Raw genomic sequence first — 25,994 nt, forward strand, 5'->3', positions numbered from 1 at the left:
ATCACACTTTGCCTTCACTTTGGAGAAATGTTATCAATTGACCCTGGCACTGAACCGCACACATCAGCTCCCCTTTCCGGTATAATAACACAGAAAGCATGTTTTTCACAGTCGAGTGGATACGGGGGGGTGGGGGGAATGGGCGCAACAGGATGTCGGTTCTGAAAATATTAAAATATAAAAGCTAAGGCAGATTCCAGAGCTGTACAGTGCAATGCTGCCTCCCTGTGGTCGATCATGGCATGTCATCCACACAACTCGTCAGTAATTAAATGCATTTGTTGACTCCTGCCCTGAAATTTTCCATGTTCCCTCTACCCCACCCCCCCCACAATGATACATGTTACTCGGGGGGTGGGGGGGGGGGGGATCAGAGTCCTCAGGCGAGCAATGCTGAAGCCAAACTCTTACCTCTATGGAGAACCGTGGGATGTTTTCCCACATTGACGATGCTACAGAGGGTGCAGGAGGCAGGAGATGGTTAAGTTACACGACAAAATAGCAAGCAACTAATGGGCTAAATAAGGAAAGATCTTAATGTGGCACATGGACCAAGTTAGGAGTCTGATGGGAGGATGATAAGATTGTGTGTGCACAATTTATAAACCCAATTAAAACTGAAACGTGAAGTGTCTAATTAAAGCAGAATTCATTAGCAGTTCCTCTTAAAAAGTATTAGCAGCGAGTTTACTGAAAACTCCTGACACTATCCAAGGACTTGTGCTTTGGAAGATAATATTCCCCATTCATATCGTAAAGTGATATTTTCCCCACTTCATTCCTCATGAGGAAAAGCTGTAATTTTTGGTTGGTGACAGAGAACACAAAATAGTCATCCCAGACTAGGAGAGCGAGCTGCCACACCGGGGGGTATTTTATGGGGGGCTGGGCTACTCTCGAGAGGATCTTCGCACCTGCTGTGTCAGTAAATATTCAAACCGGCACTGATCACAGAATCATAGAATCCCTACAGTGCAAAAGGAGGCCATTCGGCCCATCAATCCTGTACTGACAACAAAATCCACCTACACCTATCCTTGTAATCTCAACATATTTACCCTGCTAATTCTCCTGGCACTGAGAGGCAATTTAGCATGGCCAATCAACCTAACCCGCACATCTTTGGACTGTGGGAGGAAACCGGCAGACCCGGAGGAAACCCATGCAGACATGGGGAGAACATACCGATTCCACACAGGAATTGAACCTGGATCCCTGGCGCTGTGAGGCAGCAGTGCTAACCACTGTACTGCTGTGATCTTGGGGGTATGTGGAGGGAGGAAGGTGGGCCTCTTCTGAAGGAGGAGGTGATGTGTGGCCACCGACAGGTCTAGCAGTGGACGTCCGAAACTCTGCACAGACATAGGTAGCATCAGCAAGTCCAACAGCACTGATAACTAGACAGTAGGGCGGCTCACTGCAGGTGATTCTTCCAGGTGAACCTCCACTGGAAACGGGGAAGGCAGCTCACTGTTGCCCCGTGCAGTGGCTGTTACAGTTTCAATTCATAGTCTTTCCTTAATTCATAATCCCGAGATAAATTTGGGAATAGTTCTGTCTTTATATCTTGACCAATCAAGCCCTCTGGAACTGTGCATGTGGTCACTGAGTCATAGAGGTTTACAACATGGAAACAGGCCCTTCAGCCCAACTTGTCCATGCTGCCCTTTTTTTTAACACTAAGCCCAACTGCCCATGTTTGACCCATATCCCTCTATACCCATTGTACCTATCCAACTATCTAGACGCTTTTTAAGAGACAAAATTGTACCCACCTCTACTACTACCTCTGGCAGCTTGTTCCCGACACTCACCGCCCTCTGTGTGAAAACATCGCCCCTCTGGACGCTTTTGTATCTCTCCCCTCTCAGATTAAACCGATGCCCTCTAGTTTTAGACTCCCCTACCTTTGGAAAAAGATATTGACTATCTAGCTGATCTATGGTCGTGTTCCCTTGGCCAGGACTAAATAGATTTCAAAATTCTCACCTGCTCCCGATTGTTGAACCCTCTGCCACCCCCACATTCCTCCAAGTCTCACCTCCTGCACATTTCTCATTTCCGATGCTCCACCAATCACAGCCGCAACTGGGTCCCAAACTCAGGAAGTCCCTGAAACTCGCCATCTTTAAAGCAATCCTCAAAATCCACCAGTGGGATTTTTTGCAAGCACCCCCACCCACCAACCCCCACCCCGGTTTCCGGCAGTGAAGGCAGCTTGCTATTGGCCGGTGGCAAGATCTTCCAGTCCCGCTGTTGTCAATGGCATTTTGCTCGCTGCCAGTGGGAAACCCACTGCAGGGAGTCGGAGGGAGAGAATGGAACAGCATTGGCGGGGCTGGAACAAAGAACAAAGTACGGCACTGAAACTGGCCGTTCTGCCCTCCAAGTCCATGCCAATCATGATGCCCTAACTAAACGGGGAAGGCGATGGCCTAATCGTATTATCACTAGATTATTAATCCAGCTAATGTTCTGGGGGACTCGGGTTCGAATCCCGCCACAGCAGATGGTGGAATTTGAATTCAATAAAAAATATTTGGAATTAAGAATCTACTGATGACCATGGAACCACTGTCGATTGTCGGAAAAACCCACATGGTTCACTAATGCCCTTTAGGGGAGGAAATCTGCTGTCCTTACTTGGACTGGCCTACATGTGATCCAGAGCCACAGCAATGTGGTTGACTCTCAACTGCCCGTGGGCAAATATGGATGGGCAATAAATGTTGGCCCATGTTCCACGAATGAATTAAAAAAACTATTAAAGGAACAGTCTCTTGTTACTCAGTCCGTATCCCTCTATTCTCTCCCTCTTCAAGTGACCATTCAGTTGCTTCTTAAATATTGCTAATGTGCCTGCTTCCACCACCTCCTCTCCCACTGAACTCCCACCGCTCTCTGGGTGAAAGTCCTGCTGTGAGGCACTGGTGGACGTTTAATGATTTTAAAGGCGCTATATGAATACAAGTGGTTGTTGTACTCTGGAACGAAGAAATCCGTACACAGGTCTTGGGAGCTTGTTTATACCTAACCAGCCAAAAATAGAGCTTAAAAAAAATTGAGAGCTCTAATTATAAGTAGAAGGCCTTGAGCCTGGGGCTAAATTTTTGAGCAAGCCAAATTATAGGCATCAATCCCTGAGGAACACCCAACTCCAAATAACTTCCAAAAGAACCCGCTGCAAGAACACACCACCTCAATCATGATCTATAGAATTCCTGGAGCTATATTGCTACCGCAGTGCCATCGCTTTGCCATCCATCAATAGAGGCCGTACCCATTCCATGCAAATGCAGCTGATGGTGAGAACTGTAAGTCCTTGCTTCCTCCAACAGGAGGCACTTGTAATATCTCGGTCCCTTCAACAGGACTAATTGTGAACAAGGTCATACCAGGTTTGAAGAGTCGAATGTGAGCACGTGCATGAAGCCAGTTAGGAAGCCTGTCAGAAATCAGCATTAAAACACTACTCAGAGCCTTGCTGTTAATTAAAGAATTTATTGGTCACGGTTGAAAAGCTCGAGTTACCCAGGCGTATTATTTACGTTTCACAGCCGCAATCTTTACACGTTCGTTGGCCTATTTCTTTATAACCAGCTCCCTTCTCAATCACATCCAAAGGCATGGGAACATTAAGAGAAAGAATCATTTAAATCAAAAGGAGCTTAAATCATTCTTTTTCTCTCTATTCATTCAAGGGATGTGGGCTTTGGTGGCCAGACCAGCACTTGTTGGCCTTCAGCTGACGGTGGTGGGCTGCCGCTGCAAGTCTATGTGGTGTGGCTACACCCACAGTGCTGCTCAACTCAGATCAGAAGAGGCAGTTACTAGGGGGCATTGGTTTAAGGTGCGAGGGGCAAGATTTAAAGGAGATGTACAAGGCAAGGTTTTTACAAACAGGGTGGTGGTGCCTGGAACTCGCTGCTGAGGAGGTAGTGGAAGCAGATGCGATAGTGACTTTTAAGGGACGTCTGGGCAAATACATGAATAGGATGGGAATAGAGGGATATGGGGGCTTTAGTTCAGCTGGGCAGCATGGCTGGTACAGGCTTGGAGGGCTGAAGGGCCTCTTCCTTTGCTGTAATATTCTTTGTTCTTTGTAATGTGTGATATTAGCAGTTTTATGTACATAGAACATAGAACACTACGGCACAAACAGGCCCTTCGGCCCACAAGTTGCTCCGATCACATCTATACCTACCAAGCCATAGAACTATCTGTAACTCCCAATCCCATTAAATCCCATATACTCATCCAGAAGTCTTTTAAAAAACCCCAGTGAGTTCGCCTCTACCACCACCAACGGCAGCCGATTCCACTCACTCACCACCCTCTGAGTGAAAAACTTATCCCTGACATCTCCTCTGTACTTGCGTCCCTGCACCTTAAACCTGTGCCCTCTCGTAGCGACCGTTCCAGCCCTGGGGAATAGCCTCCGAGAATCCACCCTATCTGTTCCTCTCAACATTTTATAAATGTGTTTGAATAAAGTTCCTTTGAATGCCATTTTAGCATAGATTACACCCCAAAAGTCTGTACGCGTAACAAAAAAGCAGAAAATGCTCGGGTCAGAAATATTTAAGAAAGGTGATCCTTTAAAGATGGAAAAATAACTCTCTGGAACAGAGGCCGCCAACTGAAACATAAACTTACCTTTCAAGAACAAAGAAAGTTACAGCACAGGAACAGGCCCTACAGCCCCCCCAAGCCTGCACCGATCATGCTGCCTAACTGAACTAAAATCCTCTACCTTTCTGGGAACCATATCCCTCTATTCCCATCCTATTCATGTCTTTGTCAAAATGCCCCTTGAAAGTTTCCTCTGGTTGGTCTCCGTGGGTTCTCTCCCATTTTGTGTGTTTTCTCCCCTCATTTTAAAGGTTCAGGTATAATGGACTGCAGCAATTCAAGAAGGCAGCTCACCCACAGCTATCTCAAGGGCAATCAGGGATAGGCAATAAATGCTGGACCTAACCAGTGTACAAACAGTTGTGAGCACAGCCCAAACCATCACACAAACCAGCCTCCCACCCATTGACCATTTACACTTCCCACTGCCTTGGAAAAGCAGCCAGCATAATCAAGGACTCCCAAACATGCTGGACAATCTCTCTCCCACCTTCTTCCATTGGGAAAAAGATACAAAAGTGTGAGAACATGTACCAACCAACTCAAGAACAGCTTTTTCCCTGCTGCCATCAGAGTTTGGATGGACCTACCAAATATTAAGTTCATCTTTCTTTTCACCCTATCGGTAACTGCAACACTATATTCTACACCCTCTCCTTTCCTTCGTCCCATGTACTCTATGAGCAGTATGCTTTGTATAGCGCACAAGAAACAATTCTTCTCACTGTATTTCAATACATGCAACAATAATAAATCAAATCAAATCAGTGACACCCAAATCTTGTGAAATAATAAAAAAAAAACCTAATCCAAGACACAGTCAAATAATGTGAAAGTTTGCAGAGCAAAATAACTGAAGGAGAGCAGATAATCGAAGTTAGCAGAGAAAGAGAGCATGAGGTTGAGCAAGAGAGTGAAAGATAGCAAGTTTGAACATGAGTACAAGATTGAGAGTGAGAGTGTTGTCCACAGCACCAGGGACCCAGGTTCAATTCTGGCCTTAGGTCACTGTCTGCATGGAGTTTGCACGTCCTCCCCGTGTTTGCGTGGGTTTCCTTCCACAGTCCAAAGGTGTACAGGTTAGGTAGATTGGCCATGCTAAATTGCCCCTTAGTGTCCCATGTTGTGTGGGTTCGAGGGATTAGGCCTTATAGGATTGCACGCGGCCCTGGGTAAGATTTTGAGTCAGTGCAGACTCAATGGGTGGAATTTTACCAGTACGCCGGTCCGAGGTTCATACGACCCCACCCAAGGCCAACAGAGAATGCCGTTCTCCGAGTCTCATCTGCCCCTGGAATTGGGGTGGGCGTGCCGGTAAAATTCTGGCCAATGGATTGAATGGGTTCCTTCTGCACTGTAGGGATTCTATGTTTCTATAGCTCTCACATTCTTGTGAGGAGACAGCAGCAGGAAACATGACGGCAGGCGCCCAGCATAGTATGACATTAGAAATAATAAAAGAACCTCCAGCAGGCAAGCTGTTGTGACAAGAAGAGCAGCAGGTGAATTCTAGGCTGCGAGAGGGAAAAGGACAGGTTGCACAAATGCTTCAATAAACCCTCAGGGGCAAACCGATGAGCTATCACAGGACTGCCGATGTCAACAAGGGCACGTGTCCAGTGAAGACACTTTTGTACATGGTGAGTATAAATCATTAGAAAGAGCGAGCTGGTCATGTCTCGAACATGGGTAAGGGGGGGGGGGGGGGACGCGGAGGGGGTGGAGACCCTCTAACCTATCATGAATAACTTGCTCAGAGTCAGGAAACGTCCATCTCCCAGAGGATGCTCGAAAGATGCAAGCTGGAGAAAGAAGATGATTCTCTGCTCAGAAGGATACACATGAAAGTGTTGGGCGCTCTCATAGAATTATACAATCCCTACAGTGCAGAAGGAGACCATTCGGACAATTGAGTCAGCACCGACTACAATCCCACCCAGGCCCTATCCCCATAACCCCATACGTTTATCCCAGCTAGTCCCCCTGTTAGTAAGGGGCAATTTAACATGGCCAATCCACCTAACCCGATGGCTGGAATCGAACGCTGGCACTGTGAGGCAGCGGTGCTAACCACCGTGTTACCGTGCCTCAGGCCACTGTACCCAGCCATCCATTTTGCAGTTCCCCTATTCCCCACCACCTCTACCTGCTCACCCAACCCTTTCTTCAACAGCTTCACAATCCTACCAAGTTCAGGCACAGTAAACTGCACAGTAAACTGCACAGTAAAGAGCCTGACCACATTAACTCCTGACAATGCTTTCCACCTGCTGTAGCTCCTTGACCTTGTGTCGTGGTTTCACTGAACGCTGTACTCTGGGATGTAGATCACGGCACTGCTGCCTCACAGCACCAGGGACCTGGATTCAATTCTGGCTCGGGTCACTGTCTGTGTGGAGTCCGCACATTCTCCCTGTGTCTGTGTGCGTTTCCTCCGGATGCTCCAGTTTCCTCCCACAGTCCAAAGATGTGCGGATCAGATTGATTAGCTGTGCTAAGTTGACCCTAGTGTCAGAGGATTAGCAGGGTAAGTATGTGGGGTTATGGGTGTATGGCCAAGGTGGGATTGTGGTCAGTGCTGACTTGATGGGCCAAATGGCCTCATTCTGTACTGTAGGAATTCAATGATACTGGGTTATCAGGCTCTGGGGATTTATCAGTCTTCATCCCATCAATTTCCCGAACGCCATGTCCCTACTATTTATGTTCCTCCCTCTCACTAACCCTGTGTTCCCCAACATTTCTGGTATATCATTTCTGTCCTCCTACTAACTTTTTTTGCCTGTAAGTATTTCTCAGTTCTACTCATACGGATTCCACATCATCGGAGCTAATACCCTGCCTCACTATTGTGCTATTGCTCTCTTTAACCAGCAGTGCAACTCCACAACCTTTTCCCTTTGGTCTGTCCTTCCTAAATATTGAATCTTCCTGGACGTTTCCTTCCCATCCTTGGTCACCCTGCAGCCATGACTCCGTAATCCCAACTATATTTTACAATTTAACATTTATTTACATGATTAATTCATCCACTTTATTGCAAATGTGCAGCGTGTTACGGCACAAATCATTAAGGCTTGTCTTTTTAACATTCCTTGTCCCATTCCCATTATTTTTCATTGGGGTTCTGGTTGATTCTGACTCTTGATTTCTCTGCCTATCACTTTTAGATCATAGAACATTACAGCACAGTACAGGCCCTTCTGCCCTTGATGTTGCGCCGACCAGTGGAACAAATCTAATGACCCTCTAACCTAAACCATTCCAATATTATCCAAATGCCTATCCAATGACCATTTGAACGCCCTTAAAGTTGGCGAGTCCACAACTGCTACAGGCAGGGCATTCATGCCCTTACTACCCTCTGAGTAAAGAACCTACCCCTAACATCCGTCCTATAATTATTCTCCTTTCTGTATTTTGTTCTTACCCTTGTTTCCGCCTCCTCTAACCCCTTGCTTTGGTTCCCATCCCCCTGCCTGTTTAGTTTAAACTCTCCCCAACCACTCTTGCTAGGACATTGGACCCGGTCCTACGCAGGGGTAACTTGTCCAGTTAGTACTCATCCCACCTCCTCCTGAGCTGATCCCAATGTCCCAGGAGTCTGAAACCCTTCCCCGCAAACCATCTCTTCAGCCTCATAATCATCTGATATACCTTGCTACTGCTGCTCTGAATAGCACATGGCACTGGTAGTAATCCGAAGATCATTACCTTCCAGGCTCTTTTCAACTTACTTCTTAACTTCCTTTATTCTGCTTTTAGGTTCTCATCCCGTTTTTTTGCCAATGATGTTTGTACCAATTTGTACCATGACCACTGGCTGTTTACCTTTCCCCTCCAGAATGTCATGTAGCCGCTCTAAGACATCCTTGACCCTAGCACCAAGGAGGCAACTTACCATCCTGGAGTCTTCTTTGTGGCCACAGAGACATCTATCTATTTCTCTTACAATCAAATCCCCTATAACTATTGCATTCTCATGCTTGTTACTCCCCACTGGCACAGCAGAACCAAAATTAGTGCCATGAATTTGGCTGTTGCTGTTTTCCCCCTAGAGGCTATGCTCCCCAATAGTCTCCAAAGTGGTTTATACGTTTTGCAGAGAAATGGCCAAAGGTTATTCTGGCACTGCTTGCCTAGTCCTCTTGCTCCCCCTGGTGGTCAGCCCTCTCCGTCCTGCCTGTGGAGTCTCAGCCTGTGATGTGACCACCTCTCTAAATTTTGATTTGATGTATTATTGTCACACATATTAACATACAGTGAAAAGTATTGTTTCTTGCATGCTGATACAGACAAAGCATACTGTTCATGGAGAAGGAGAGATTTCTCAATGTGAAACACTGGAGAGGGAAAGCAGCAACAGCGCACAAGCTTCTGAGACAAAAAGCAGCTGATTCTGCACAAAACCAGGCTCGCTATCTCACCAATCCAAACTATCTTCAACACAGTGACTGAAAAAAACTATTGAAGCTTAGACAGTGTGCAACAGGGTGACCCATTAGGGCATCATATGGGGGCAGCACAGCGGTTAGCACTGCTGCTTCACAGCGCCAGGAACCCGGGTTCAATTCCCGGCTTGGGTCACTGTCTGTGTGGAGTTTGATGTGGAGATGCCAGCATTGGACTGGGGGTAGGCACAGTAAGTAGTCTCACAACAACAGGTTAAAATCCAACAGGTTTATTTGGTAGCGCGAGCTTTTGGAGTATTGCCTGATCAAGGGACAACTGCAGGTGTGGCCTCACCAACACCTTATACAGCCGCAACATAACCTCGCTGTTTTTAAACTCCATCCCTCTAGCAATGAAGGACAAAATTCCATTTGCCTTCTTAACTATCTGCTGCACCTGCAAACCAAGTTCTTGAGATTCCTGCACAAGGACATCCAGGTCCCTCTGCACAACAGCATGTTGCAATTTTTTACCATTTAAATAATAATCCATTTTGCTGTTATTCCTACCAAAATGGATGATCTCACATTTGCCAACATTGTACTCCATTTACCAGACCCTCGCCCACTCCCTTAGATAATCTATATCCCTTTGCAGACTTCCAGCATCCTCTGCACACTTTGCTCTTCCACCCATCTTAGCATCATTTGCTAATTTTGACACACTACAGTTGGTCCCCAACTCCAAATCGTCTATGTAAATCATCAACAATGGGGTCCCAACACTGATCCCTGAGGCACACCACTAGTCACTGACCACCAACCAGAAAAACACCCATTTATCCCCACTCCTTGCTTTCTGTTAGTTAACCAATCCTCTATCCATTCTAATACATTACCCATAACACCATGCACCTTTATCTTATGTAGCAGTCTTTGGTGCAGCACCTTGTCAAATGCCTTCTGGAAATCCAGATACACCACATCCACAGGTTCCCCATTGTCCACTGCACATGTAATGTTCTCAAATAATTCCACCAAATTAGTCAAACATGACCTGCCCTTCATGAACCAATGGGACGATTTATATCCATACGTCTCACTATTTCTTCCTTGATGATAGATTCAAGCATTTTCCCTACTTCAGGAGTTAAGCTAACCGGCCTATAGTTACTTGCCTTTTACCTCCCTCCTTTTTTAAGCAATGGTGTCACATTTGCTGTTTCCAATCTAAGGGAACCATTCCAGAATCCAGTGAATTTTGGTAAATTACCTCTAGTGCATTTGCTATTTCTCCCGCCATCTCTTTTAGTACCTGGGATGCATTCCATCAGGGACAGGAGACTTGCCTACCTTTAGCCCCCATTAACTTGCCCAACACTACCTCTTTCGTGATGATAGTTTCTAGGTTCTCACCTGCCATAGCCTTCCTGTCATCAATTTTTGGCATGTTATTTATGCCTTCCACTGAAGACCAATACAATACACCTGTTCAATGCCTCAGCCATTTTCTCATTTCCAGTTATTATATCTCCCTTCTCATCCTCTAAAGGACCAATGTTTACTTTCGCCATTCTTTTTCATTTTATATATTTGTAGAAATTTTGCTGCTTTTATATTCTGAGCTAGTTTACTCTCATAATCCATCTTACCTTTCTTTATAGCTTTTTTTCATGGCTTTCTGCTGATCTAAAGATTTCCCAATCCTCTAAGTTCCCACTAATCTTTGCCATTTTGTATGCATTTTCTTTCAATTTGATAGCCTCCTTTACTTCCTTAGATATCCATGGCAGATTATCTCTTTTTCTACAGTCTGTATCACTTGTATATACCTTTGCTGTGCACTGTGAAAGATCGCTTTGAAAGTCCTCCACTGTTCCTCAATTATCCCACCATAAAGTTTTTGCTCCCAGTCTACCTTAGCCAACTCCTCCCTCATCCCTTTGTAGTCTCCTTTGTTTAGCATGCTGCATCACAGCGCTAGGGTCCTCGGTTCAATTCCAGCATAGAGTCATTGTCTGCGTGGAGTTTGCATGTTCTCCCCATGTCTGTATGGGTTTCCTCCCACACTCCAAAGATATGCAAGTTAGGTTGATTGGCTATACTAAATTGACCCTTAGTGTCAGGGGAATTAGCTAGGGTAAATACATGGGGGATGGGGCCTGGGTGGGATTGTTGTCGGTGTAGCCCTGACGGTCCTAATGGCTGACGTATGTACTGTAGGGATTCTATAAACACAAGATCGAAAATAAAGTATCCCTCTTGTTCTGGAAACAAACATGTGGTTTACAATTACTTCCATTAAATTCTCGTGATGCGGAGATGTTGGCGTTGGACTGGGGTGGGCACATTAAGAAGTCTCACAACACCAGGTTAAAGTCCAACAGGTTTATTTGGAATCACGCGCTTTCAGAACGTTGCTCCTCATCAGGTGAAAAGGCAGCGCTCCAAAAGCTCGTGACTCCAACTAAACCTGTTGGACATTAAATTCCCACATTAAGCATTTCAGAAATTAACGGGTAGATACAAGATCAGAAACATTATCATCTGTGGGCCCAAAACTGAAGTAGATTTGGTATTCTGAGGAAGAAGTGGTAATGTAGCATAAAGTAATCCATCACACAGAGTCATTTATGCCTGTCAAGTACTCAAATTTTACTTTGTTTTCCGCACTCAATTAGTACAAAGACATAAAATAATCCATAAATTTTTAAGACTGACTAATGTTCCCACTCTCAGTGCGAATGCTTAGTTGCCTCTTTAATGCCTCTGTGTTATTTTGCTGATTTTATACTGCTCAGCTGATCTCAAAACAAGGACAGAATGTACCACCTGGGACCAAGTGCTGCTCTCTTGTAAACAAGCGCATAAGTTAATGAGTAATCCGGCATGTATTTGTCTAGCTTACACCTTGCCTTACTGTACCAAGTCTTGCCAGGATATGGCTCGAATGATGCCTTAGTTCAAGGTGGAATAATTTCTCTGCTGTCTACTCTGTCATAAAAAACCAATGTGCTTACGCCATTACCCCATATGCATAGAATGATTCTACCTTCCTGTTCCCAACTCATCCCCCCCAAGTGACCATCCTTATTACAAGATTTAGATGAGGCACACAGGCAGCCTATTCAACTGCAGAAGACTCCAACACAGTTTATGGGTTTAAGATTCAGAGGGAATCTTGGCTAAGTTTTCTGCCGCCCAGAGAACAGGCGGTTACACAGTGGTTAGGACTGCTGTCTCACAGCGCTGGGGGCCCAGGTTCAATTCTCAGCTTGGGTCACTGTCTGCGTTGGTCTGCACATTCTCCCCATGTCTGTGTGGGTTTCCTCCAGGTGCTCTGGAGAAAAGATGTGCTGGTTAGGTGGATTGACCATGTAAAATTCTCCCTCAATGTACCTGAACAGGCGCAGGAGTGTGGCAATGCAGGGATTTTCACAGTTACTTCATTGCAGTGTTAATGTAAGCCTACTTGTGACACTAATAAATAAATAAACTTTTACTAGAGTCAACCATATGTGCCCTTCTGCTTTCCCCACGAGGAACAGTAAACTAATCCAATGCAGAAAATCACAGGCGTATTCCAAGAACTGTGAAAAGGCATTCAGTATCCCCGCATTGAGTGACTAGCCTTAAAACTAGAACGGGCTTGAAAACTAATATTTTTCTGTCAGAAGACAGGCTACAAAGTACAATCTCAAGACTCGAATTTAAGCTTTTTCCCCGTCTGAAAGAAACATCTGACACTCTCAAAAAACAAACCTCGAAGTAAAACTGGCAGTGAGATTGCACAGTTTGCTTGTGCTATTCAACTAAGTCATTGACCTGTAACCGTCTCAACCACACAAGTAAAACTCAATGCTGGAAGCCGGAGATAGGAACTGCAAAATCTACAGATGCACAGCAGGCCAACTGGCATCAGAGCAGAGAACACAGGGAGGCTATCATATCCGCCATATGCCGACTGACCTGCTGTGCAGCTCCGTCAACGAGGACAAAGAGTTGCAGAACGGGCAGTGAGACTGACGGTGACCTGCGGAGATCCAAAAGAAAAAACTCTGCTTTCCTAATCGGGCAGATGTGGGTCTCAGTCTTGACGTGCATGAATCCACCTTGCTGCCCGATCGATTTGTAAGCGCCCCTTTATCCTCTATTTTAGTGAAAGAATCAAACTTGGTTACATGAGTAGGTTTTACACTTTCAAAATAGCAGGGAAAAAAAATGAACTGGACAAGTGAAAAATATTTCTTTTATCTCTGCAACCCCTCAGGCATGAGCCCAGTTCAGAGAAATGTGTGAGCGGAGGATTCATCTCGCTACTGGCTGCAAAGGATCCAGTGTGTAGTGGGCTATCTCAATCTAGTTCCTGGCAAATATAACAGGCCTACCGTGCACACATCACAGAACCCCTGCAGGGAGGCCATTCAGCCCATCAAGTCTGCATCAAGTTTCCAAAAGAGCATCTTACCCAGGCCCACACACCCCTGATTTTGTCCCCATAACCTGCGCAATTACCACTGTCAATCCATATAACCTGCACATCTTTGGATAATAAAAGGCAATTTATAGCATGGCCAATCCACCTCACCTGCACATCTTTGGACGCTAAGAGGCAATTTAGCATGGTCAATCCACCTAACCTGCACATCTTTGGATTGTGGTGGAAATCGGAGCACCAGGAGGAAATCGACACAGACATGGGGAGAACGTGCAAACTCCACACAGTCACCCCAAGACCGAAATTGAACTCGGGTCATCGTGCAGTGAGGCAGCAGCAGCAGCAATCACTGTGCCACCATGCCATCCCAGTTCTTCCATGATCGGAGAATTCAGGCACTTGGAGATGCTCTAGGCAAATGTACTATCTTAAAACTCTTTAAGAATAACCTTGCTATCGTTTTGTTAAAAACTTCTCTCACACACTCTCATTCACAAAAAAAATTACTTTTTAATAAACAAGTACACAAAAAGGATGGCATTGAATTATAACTTTTCTGTTGTTGCTTAAAGGCATATAAAAGGCTTCACAGTCCCACCAAGCTCGAACAAGGTGAGAGAATGGCATGTTGGCCTGAATTCAACTTATTTAAACTAAGAGAAATAGGCCTCGAATCATATTCCATGTGCAACAGGATCCCACACAAGCGTAGATTTTAAATGTGCACTTAAAAAATGCAGCCCAATGGTAAACAGACGTGTTTCTTGCTGCTGGCTAAAGCTAGTCACCTAAACATATTGATTTGCTACATTTGGCAATGACAAGGCACACTTGTTTTTTTTTGTTTGTTTTAGGTCTCAGGAGTTATCACACGATTCACTGGCGCCGGGAGTTGGGGGGAAGGCATGGGAAAAAGCTTGTGTTTTCCTGCGCTTTTCTCCATTCCAAGAAAACTCCACGGTGCCCAGAAGCAGCTGGAATGATGAATACAAACTGTTAAGTAGCATCCAATGTTAAAGAACAACCAAAAGAAAAGTAGCTAATTGCTCCATTTTTAGTTTAAATGAGCACGGCTACAAGGCAACTCTTTAAAAATTAACTTTACAGTAAGCAGTGGGCGGAGACTCTTCTTTTTAAAAGGTGCTATAAATGTGACAGTCAGGTTCAGGGAATGGGCTGCTGTGTTTGTAATGTTCTGTGGGTCCCCACTGCATCGTTGTGTGTGGGTGTGGGGGGGAGTTGGGGGGAACTAATGTACCCTATTTTACCCTGTCTCCAAGGACAGCATTGAAGACCCACTGAGCATATGGTCCCAGATTCCACAGGAGGCACAAAGTTCATTATGCACCTCACCCCCCCCCCCCCCCCAATAAAAAAGTACACAGTGCCTGTCGTCCATTAACATAGCATTCACCGTATCAATGTTGTGTGTAGATAAGCTTATCCACCTCAAATGGTTTAAGAGCATTCATTCCTTTAAATCTAAATAACAACATCAAGGTAAACATTCTCAATACAGCAAAGAAACTACATGGGTTAAAGTCCGCCAGTCCCTACTTGCTCCAGAGCAGAGCTTTTTGTGAAAAAAAGTGCCAAGTCCATGTGGCCTTTAACTCGTAACTTCTTTCTGAATGATTTTTTGGAAATGGTGCGGAAGTCGCAATAATGCCAAAGTAAAATTCCTCCAAAAGTGGCAGGTCACCTTCGGTTCCCGGAGAATGAAGAGTTTGGTTGTGCTGGAATAGTTATCCATCCAGTTACACACAAAACTGTACAAATATATTCAGTTATTCATTGGTAAGTAACTAGCAAATGACAGGAAGGTTGAAGATTTTGAAAAACTGTATGACAAATAACAAGTCACATTCACCATATGTCCCTCGAGTGCTTATTATCTGCAAACAAAAACAAATAGAAGTTAGTAACAGTGTAAATTCTACCCATCATTTTTTTTGGTCATTGGTTAAGTGACTGTACTTTGCCAAACTAAACCAGGTTCCAAAACTAAACTTTTGGGCCCTTCAGTGTCACTTTGTCAAAATCCCAGAACTTCCTCCTCTAACAGCACTGTGGGTGCACCTACACCACATGGGTTGCAGCGGTTCAAGAAGTTAGTTCCCCACCATCATCTTAAAGGAACTAAGGGGTGTGCAATAGATGCCGGCCTAGCCAGCGACACCCACATCCCGTAAACAAATAAAAAACAGACAACATTAGACTGGTTTTGTGCCGATACTGATGCACAGCACAGATCAGAATCATATTTCCAGCTCTGCTGGTCAAGGAAGACTGTTCATGTATGAATGGAGACATGGACATAGATAGCCCACAATCTGAGCACAGCGGAGTCCCTTTATTACAGTAAAGGTGAAAACGAAACTCAGTACATTCCCAGGCCAGCAAATTGAATCCTGTGGCAAGAGTTAAAGGTTTGCAACATAGTGGTTGCAGTTTTATAGCAGTCAGTGTGAAGCTGAACAGGTGCAAGAAACAACCGCCTTGAATTTGTTCTTAAACCTGCCCCCTACCTTAAACTTGGACAGCTTGGCAGCAGAGACATACTCAGTGATGTAGAGCCAATAACCATTCCCAACAACAAAGCATGCAATATCAGTGACTGATCGAATTTACAAAAGAAAAAATGGAACTCTGTTTCACTCCAAAACCTAATCTGTGCGAATAAACTGAGAATACACCGCGAAATGGAACATTAAGGGCCTTGTGCAGCGGGGCAATAGGAAAGCACAGAGTAAAGAAAATTAGCATGCAAAAAAACACAATTGTTTGACCAAGAAGGTTAAAATAGCACTCAAGAGACAACAAATTAGTTTTTAAAATTATAAAATGTGGAAAATGAGGATTGAACCTAGGTTAAAGAGGACTAAAACTGTGCGGATTATGTTACTAGGAATGGACTGTGTTTATCCGAGCATTTAATAAAAGATATGCCATTTTAAGCTGTCTAAATGATCAGTCTGGAGGTATTATTTAAAACGAAATCGGGACAATTTTATTGGGAAGAGAAACTGAATATTCTAGAAACATGCAGCTTCTGAAGAAAGAAAGTAAATGATTTGGGTGTACACCAGACACAGGAACCTAGCCTCTCCCTATCCACCTGCCCACAGAACCCAGGTATTTCCACTTTCTCCTTTTTTATGTTGCCTTACTGTTCAGCTCAGCTGCTGTTGGAGACTTGTTCAATGCCATTTTGACACCGTGCGTCTTTGAACTGCATCAGCATCAATGCTGAGCCAACTCCTGTCACGCAGCCAGCAGAATTCCACTTGGAGTCCTATCAGTGCACGATATCACTACATGAAGTCTTTTGTGGGTGGAGATTGCCTTACGCTCCTGCTGAACACTAAAATCAATATGGGGGGAATGTGGGCTCCAGCTGGATTCAGTAGTGGCTGGCAGCAGACAGACTAACAGGCCCATTCACCTGAACTTTCCCCAAGTTAGACACCTGAGGTGATTTCATCACTTCAGGACAGAGAAGCCTTTTGACAGCAGGATAGTACATAAAGCATAAAGTACGTAAAATGTGTGCTTATAGTCCCCAGCTTCACCAGGGATACTTGAAGTAACAGCACTTACTCCCCCACCCGTGCCACTTTAGTGGCGTTATCTTTAAATTTACCGAGTATCTTTTAGGATTTTAAATGCTATTCTCACACCCAAAACTTCACATTCATCCCATTGCACTTGTATTCTTAATTTTTTTTATTTATTTAACACTCTCAAGTTCATTTTCCAACAGCGGTGGTTAAGGAGTTTCAGCTTTCCAGTTCCATCATGGACCAGCCAAGAACAGACAGCAGCTTTCACTCGGGTTCTTCTCCCACCCGCACACCCATCATCGTTGAGAGAGGAGTTGAGAACTCCTCAAATTAGTTGCCTTGGAATAATCCATATGTTCAGAGTGATTTACTGGATTTGAGTTAAAACACATGAAGCTGTCTGCTCTCTCAAGAACACACTAGAAGAAACTACAAAGGGTCATGAACATAACCCAGTCCCACCACACAAACCAGCCTGCCCAACCTACTGACTGTCTACACTTCAGTGTCTTGGCAAAGCAGCCAGCATAATCAATGACCCCACCCATCTCAGACATTCTCTCTTCCATCTTCTTCCATCAGGAAAAAGATACAAAAGTCTGAGGTCACGTACCAACGGACTCAAGAACAGCTTCTTCCCTGCTGCAATCAGACTTTTGAATGGACTTACCTCACATTAAGTTGATCTTTCTCTACACTCTAGCTATGACGGTAACACTATATTCTGCACTCGCTCCTTTCCTTCTCTATGAATGGTATGCCTTGTCTGTATAGTGTGCAAAAAACAGTACTTCTCACTGTACACGTGACAATAATAAATCAAATCAAATCAGTGGATGTGACAGGTACGCATGTCCCAAGTGTAGATGAGCAGCAGATACTATTTTTGGGATGGTCTGCAGATTTTGAATAAGTGACCTTTAATATAAATTCAAATTATATTAAGTTGATGTATTACATGGAGCCAGCCAATCCAGAAAGGTCTCAGCGTTCAATCTCAAACTTGTGCTGAGTCAGCCAAGGCTACAGTTGGGGCTGACAATTAGCCTCAGTGTCCCTCCCAAGTTGAAGGCGTGGGAGAAATTAAGCCAGGAATCACACTCTTCATTGCTTTTCCTCCACACAATCAAACAACCTGCCCACATTTACAGCCTGGGTTCAGATATAGACACTCCTCAGATGCAAGGACAAAAAAGGTTTCAACACTTTCCACAACCTCGAATAATCCCACAGCATTTTACAGCCTATATCTGAGAACATGAGGGTTAGGTGGATTGGTCATGCTAAATTGTCCCTTAGCGTCAGGGGGATTGGCAGGGTAAATACGTGGAGTTACGAGGATAGGGCCTGGGTGGGATTGTCATCGTTGCAGGCTCAATGGGCCGAATGGCCTCCCCCTGTAATGAGTCTATGAATGTAGTCATAGTCATGCAACCTAAGAAATGCGGCAGCCAAATTCCACAGCAATGAAATAATGACCTGATAATCACATGTTGGTCGAGGGATGGATATTGGCCCGACACCGGGGAGAACTCAGCTTGCTCTTTTTTGAGTTGTGCCATGGGATCTTTCATGTCCACCCAAGAAGACAGATGTCCCAATCAAACTATAACAGCTCCAACAGGTGAAGCACACTTTCAGCACTGCATTGAAACAGCAAACCGGATTATATACTCAGAATTCTGGGAAGGACTTGAACCTATCACCTACTCACGCTGTTAGGTATTGTATGTTTTGTCTGACTTATAGAAGCTCAAAGAATCCCTACAGTGCAGAAGGAGGCCATTCAGCCCATCAACAACAATCCCACCCAGGCCCTATCCCTGCAATCCCACATATTCATCCCACTAATCCCTCTAATCTATACACTCCAGGACGCTAAAGGGCAATTTAGCATGGCCAATCAACCTAACCTGCACATCATTGGACTGTGGGAGGAAATCCACCCGGACATAGGAAGAATGTGCAAACTCCACACAAAACGTGACACAAGCAGGAATCGAACCCGGGTCCCGGGAGCTGTGAGGCAGCAGTGCCACCCACACCACTGTGTCATACATTGTGAGTGTATTGTGATATCGCAGGATCCGTGTTTTCAAGGTACCCAGGCCAAAATTCCCCTCAGACTCAGTTGTGAGTGCACTACCAGAGTTCAAGGACCAACTGGAGTCTGCTGACATTCAGATGAACAAGTAGTTCAAGGAAGGAAGGAAGGAAGGAATATAACAATTAAACACAGGTGATTTATTGTCTAAACTTCAGGCTTAAAACTTTCTGAAACCAACTAATTGCCAATAATTTGCTGAAGCAAGGTGCAGGAAATTGCAGAAAGCATTTTTAAAAAGATGATTATGCATTCATAGAGTGCAAACGTCAGGATGCAACTGAGAACAGATTCCTGTGATTTATATCAGCTTGCCACAAAATCATGGAGGCAGCAACATAAATAATCTTCTCTAAAGTCGAACACATGGTATTCTACTAAGCACGCAAATTCTAATTAAATTCAGACGGAGACTGTAAATCTCCGCCAAAAAGTGAAATTACCAGGGCAATTGACAACTCAAAGAGAATGAGCCAAGATTTTCTGGGAAATGGATAGCATGTCTGATGTTCCTATTGTGAATAACCCGTTAATTTGTAACAAGGGAGAAGTACCCTCAGTTGCTAAAGCTGCATCACTATTACTTACGTGGCGAAAAACTGCAGCAGGCGACGGTGCAGAGGGACCTCGGGGTCCTTGTACATGAGTCGCAAAAACCCAGCTTGCAGGTGCAGCAGGTGGTCAGGAAGGCGAATGGGATGCTGGCCTTCATAGCAAAGGGGATTGAATATAAAAGTAGGGAGGTCTTGCTGCAGCTGTATAGGGCATTGGTGAGGCTGCAGCTGGAGTACTGTGTGCAGTTTTGGGCGCCGCACCTGCGCAAAGATATTTTGGCCTTGGAGGGAGTGCAGAGGAGGTTTACTAGGCTGATACCGGAGTTGAGGGGGTTGAGCTATGAGGAGAGGCTGAATAAACTAGGCTTGTACTCGTTGGAGTTTAGAAGAATGAGGGGAGATCTCATTGAGACGTATAAGATGATGAATGGGATGGATAGGATAGAGGTGGAGAGACTCTTCCCGCTCAAAAAAGACAGTAGGACTAGGGGGCACAGCCTCAAGATAAAGGGGGGGCGGTTTAGAACGGAGTTGAGGAGGAACTTCTTCACTCAAAGGGTGGTGAATCTCTGGAATTCTCTGCCCGTTGAAGTGGTGGAGGCTGCCTCGCTAAATATTTTTAAGACATGGGTTGATGGGTTTTTGATAAAAGAGGGGATTAAGGGTTATGGGGAGAGGGCGGGAAGGTGGAACTGAGCCACGACAGATCAGCCATGATCTTATTGAATGGCGGGGCAGGCTCGAAGGGCTAGATGGCCTACTCCTGCTCCTATTTCTTATGTTCTTATGACCAGTTATCCTGCTTTTGGTTTCTAGCCATTTAAATTAACTCTGGGAAGGGATATAATTATCTCTGTTCATCATTGGTAATAAGAGCTTGCGTTTCGGATGAATTTTGATTTGCGAGGGTATGGAAAAGAGGGTAAAAAAAGGCTTTTGTCACAATTAAAACATGTAAATTTTGCCCAAGAGTAAATTCACTCTCAGATAAAAGGTTATTCTCAAAATTAACAACTTCTTACATAGGAACACAGAACTTAGGAGCTGGCCATTCAGCCCTTTGAGCCTGCTTCTTCATTCAATAAGATCACGGTTGTTTTGGCTACTGTCTCAACTGCTCCCCAAATCTATCAAAACGCCATCTAACTCCATTAATCTGACTCCCATTCTTCCTAGAACCTATGAACCACTTCATACTTCAGCAACCGTTTCTCCTCCACGCTTTCTAGCCATGATATTACCCCGTACCGTTGTACAGGGCAGTACAGAGGGGACATTTGCCCACCGAGTCTATATGGGTAGAACTGAAAAATAGGAAGGGGGAGATCACTTTGACAGGATTTTACTATAGGCCCCCAAATAGTCAGAGGGAATTTGAGAAGCAAATGCGTAAGGAGATTACAGATAGGTCCAAGAAAAATAGGGTAGTAATAGTAGGGGACTTAAATTTTCCCAACATTGACAGGGGCAGCCATAGTGTTAGGGGCTTGGATGGAGAGAAATTTGTTGAGTGTATTCAGGAGGAATTTCTCATTCAGCATGTGGATGGCCCGACCAGAGAGGGAAAAACTTGACATCCTCCACAAGAGATAGGCAAAATCCTAAATGAATATTTCTCACTGGTATTTACTGTTGAGAAAAGCATGGATGTTAGGGAACTTGGGGAAATAAATAGTGATGTCTAGAGGAGTGCACACGTTACAGAGAAAGAGGTGCTGGAAGTCTGAAAGCGCATCAAGGTAAATAAGTCCCCGAGACCTGATGATATGTATCCCAGGACCGTGGGAGGCCAGGGAGAAAATTGTGGGTCTCCATGTGGAGATAATTGAATCAACAGCCACAGGCGAGATGCCTGAAGGTTGAAGGGTGGCAAATGTTGTATCTTTGTTTAAGAAGGGCTGCAGGGAAAAGCCTGGGAGCTACAGGCCAGTGAGCCTAACATCTGTAGTGGGTAAGTTATCAGAAGATATTGTGAGAGACAGGATCTAGTCACTTAGAGAGGCAAGGACTGATTAGGGGCAGTCAGCACAGCTTTGTGAGTGGAAAATCATGTCTCATGGATTTGATTGAGTTTTTTGAAGGGGTAACCAAGAGGATAGATGAAGGCAGTACAGCCAACATAGTCAACGTGGACTTTAGCAAAGTCTTTGACAAGATACCGCATGGCAGGTTCTTGCGCAAGATTAAATCTCAAGGGTTCCAGGGTGAGTAGCCAATTGGATACAAATGTGACTTGATGACAAAACACAGAGGATGGTTGTAAAGGGTTGTTTTCCAAACTGGAGACCTGCGACCAGCGGTGTGCCTCCGAGTGGGTCCACTGGTATTTGTCATTTATGTTAATGATGTGGATTAGAATTTAGGAGGCACGGTTAGTAAGTTTGAGATGACTCCAAGATTAATGGCATAGTGGACAGTGAAAAAGATTGTCTAGGATTGCAATGGGATCTTGATCAGTTGGGACTGCGGGCTGATGAATGACAGACAGCGTTTAATTTAGATAAATGTGAGGTGATGCATTTTGGTAGATTGAATCAGGGCAGGACCTACTCAGTTAATAGTAGCACACTGGGGAGAGTCATAGAACAAAAAGATCAAGCGATACAGGTTCACAGCTCCTTAAAAATGGAATCACAGGTAGACAGGGTGGTGAAGAAGGCATTCAGCGTGCTTGGTGTCATTGGTCAGAACACTGAATACAGTTGGGATGCCTTGTTGAAGTTCTCCAAGAGATTGGTATGGGCACACTTGGAATACTGTGTACATTTCTGATCACCCTATTATAGAAAGGATATTATTAACTAGAAAGAACGTAGAAAAGATTTACTGGGATGCTACCAGAACTTGATGATTTGAGTTATAAGGAGAGGCTGGATAGACTGGGACTTTTTTCCCTGGAGCGTAGGGTGCTTAGGGGTGATCTTATAGAGGTCTATAAAATAACAAGGGGCGTAGATAAGGTAGATAGTCAACATCTTTTCCCAAAGGTAGGAGTCTAAAACTACAGGGCATAGATTTAAGGTGAGAGGGGAGAGATATAAAAGGGTTTAGAGGGGCAATTATTTCATGCAGAGGATGGTGAGGGTCTGGAACAAGCTACCAGAGGTAGTAGTAGAGGTGGGTACAATTTTGTCTTTCAAAAAGTGTTGAGAGAGTCACATGGGTAAGATTGATATAGAGGGATATGGGCCAAATGCAGACAACTGGAACTAACTTAATGGTAAAAACTGGGCGGCATCGACAAGATGGGCCAAAAGGCCCGTTTCCATGCTGTAAACCTTTACGATACTATTGGCTCGTCTTTGTCCAAAACGTCAAGATCCCTGGTTAGTCATTTTCCCTCCTTCAACCCCACGACAGCTCAAGCCACAGAAGAATTTCCTTCAGTTCTATATTCAGGGATAGTTCACAGCTGGGCCTGTTGAGGAATTGGGAAAAGGCATTTCATTAATGGGAAGCTGGAAGCAAGGAAAGGGTGGCAGAAAGTAGTACAGAGGATGGCAGTAAGAACAGAGTAGGATGGGAACACCTATGAAAACTCACAGCGAAGTGGTGAAGAGTGTCCCGGAGCATTTGGAGTGGCTGGAAAGTCAGCAAGATTGTGAAGCAGTGTGGTTAATGCTCCTGTGAACAGTGAAAGAGAAAGCAGGAGAACAATGTGTCAGCGCACTGTCATTAAAGCAGACTCTCCCCCCTCCCCCCCCCAACCCCACCATCCCTTTGATCTAAATGCTAAGCAATCAGACCATTTCGCTGTCTCAATTTATGAAAATACTGAGTAAACAGCACACTTCCAATTTCAGGCATCAGGTATCAAAGCTCTAACCAGTCAGGTACAGGCATGTCCAATGCTCTGCAAAGCTCACCTCTCCATTCCCACACAAGATTTCCTGTTGCCTTTGAGTGTGAAACCCAGGGCAGAGTTGTGCTCTGGGTTGATGCACACGAGGAACTGGGGGGACTGAGGCTTGCTAAACTCATTTCATTCAAAGTTCCTTTCTTCCTACAGCCAGCACAAACCTTCAACCTACGATTCTGGGCTGAATTTTAATTTCTGTAATTTATAACAATATGAAAGATGTGCACAATTAACATAGGAACAGGAGTTGGCCGTTCAGTCTGTCAAGCCTGCTCCACTATTAAACATTATCATTGATGCTTGTTTAAAGCGCTCGTGTGCTGTGTAAGTAAATTTACCCCATATGTGCACACAGGTACACACAAGGGCAGGCGCAGTGATGCATCAGCAGCACGTGAACCTAGGGACATATCCTACTACCCCAAATATAAAGTATCAACTACATCACAAAAATATTCATAGAATTCTTACAGTGCAGAAAGAAGCCAATTGGCCTTTTGAGCTTGCATTGACAACAATCCCACCCAGATCTTATCCCAGTAACCCCATGTATATACCCCACTAATCTCTCTGACATTAAGAGGCAATAATTTAGCATGACCAGTCAACCCAACCTGCACATCTTTGTAGTGTGACAGGAAACCGGAGGACCTAGAGGAAACCCACGCAGGCACGAGGAGAACGTACAAATTCCATAGTCACCCAAAGCTGGAATTGAACCCAGATCCCTGGAGCTATGAGGCAGCAGTGCAACCATTGTGCCAATATTGCAAGCAGATATTGCCAACTAGCTTTTAAACACATTAATATCTTAAAGGACAAGTCAGATAATTTATTTGGAAGAGGACAATCTTTCATCCCATTTGATATTATCCTTCCTAGTGTTGCCACTTTGCTGCATTTCTGAATCGAGCCCCATTTCCTCAATCCATGTCCCAGCAAACCTGTTCTACCTGTTGATCATTTGCCCTGCAGAGAAATACCTTGACAGCCATCCTGAACTGTTCACTTTGTGGAAACAGAAACCCTACAGTGCAGAAGGCAGCTGTTCGGCCCATCGAGTCTGCACTGACAACAATCCCACCCAAGCCCTATCGCTAAAACCCCATATGTTTACCCTGCTAGTCCCCCTGACAATAAGTGGCAATTTAGCATGGCCAAACCACCTAACCTGCACATCTTTGGGGTATGGGAGAAAACTGGAGCAACTGGATGATAGCCACAGAGACATGGGGAGAACATGCAAACTCCACATGGACCACCACCCAACGCCGGAATTGAACCCGGGACCCTGGCGCTGTGAGGCAGCAGTGCTAACTACTGTTTAACTGGCAGCTCGGTAAGAAACCATGAACCTGTCCTATTGTCAGGCTGTCAGCTTTACTTTAGCTTTAACTTGTTCTATCGCATTATGAATGTTACATACACCTATAAGGGCCCCTCAAATATCATTGGTCAAGGACGAAAGATCCTGTCAAATCCTCAAAGCCTCACATCACAAATTAGCTTCAATGTTCTTCTGTGCATCCAGCTTGGATCACAACATTGTGACACAGTGAGAAAAACTGTACATAATGGGCTGAGACAGAGCAGTAATATGATAAAAACACAGAGTCTAAACTGAAAGGAGGTGACTTGTATTTGTTAATGCCTCTCAGGGGTCTTCCAACTTTGCTTTATATACTCAGCATTAGAAGCGTTTAGGGATGAGAGTCCTTTGAAGAAAGCATACACTTTGAACACTTGAAAAGTACCTGAAGGATTAATTTTCCAGACAGACCATAAACATGACACAAACACTTTGAGCATTCCACAAACCTCACCTCCTCATGCCTTTCACCTCAAATAAAGTTGTGTCATCATCATCAGTGTCCATTGGAGCCATCTCCACGTGGTCATCGTACGAAGAAAGCAGGCCATACTTCTTTCTCTGAGTCTTCTTTAACCTAAGGGATAAAGATTTGTTGTAAAGTTATGACTTTAGTGGCTTTCTGCTCTGGACTGACATTGTGCGAAGGATTTCTTCCCTTCTTGCGGACTGGTACAAAAATATGTTTTGACTCATTTATAGTGATTTTTCCAAATGCATGTTGTGTTAGTCAAGCAATGTCAGTTTCCTGCTGTAACATCAATTTCATCTACAAATATAAAGTACCATAAAGGGCGCCACTGTGGAACAGTGTTTAGCACTGCTACCTCACAACACCAGGGATCCAGGTTCAATTCCAGCTTCGGCTCACTGACTGTGTGGAGTTTGCACATTCTCCCCATATCTGCGTAGGTCTCTGCCAGGTGTTCAAGTTTGCCCTCCACAGTGCAAAGATGTGCAGGTTAGGTTGATTGGCTATGCTAAATTGACCCTAGTGTGAGGGGGATTAGCAGGGTAAATATGTGGGGTTGCGGGAATAGGACCTGGGTGGGATTGTGGTCAGTGCAGACTTAGTGGGCTGAAT

At 44.6% G+C, this 25,994-nt stretch overlaps 1 long non-coding RNA gene across 1 annotated transcript; it reads right to left on the reverse strand.

Annotated features, from left to right (window-relative positions):
• Window positions 1-13,951: 13,951 nt before the first annotated feature.
• Window positions 13,952-25,753, reverse strand: LOC145358641 (uncharacterized). Its single transcript, XR_013889498.1, has 2 exons — window positions 25,365-25,753; window positions 13,952-15,356 (listed from the first exon to the last, which is right to left on the reverse strand). It is a non-coding gene; the product is annotated as an uncharacterized LOC145358641 (long non-coding RNA).
• Between the last annotated feature and the right edge of the window lie 241 nt (window positions 25,754-25,994).

This window comes from Carcharhinus amblyrhynchos, chromosome 26, assembly GCF_965287045.1.
Source record: "Carcharhinus amblyrhynchos chromosome 26, sCarAmb.v2.hapA, whole genome shotgun sequence".
NCBI lineage: Eukaryota > Metazoa > Chordata > Chondrichthyes > Carcharhiniformes > Carcharhinidae > Carcharhinus > Carcharhinus amblyrhynchos.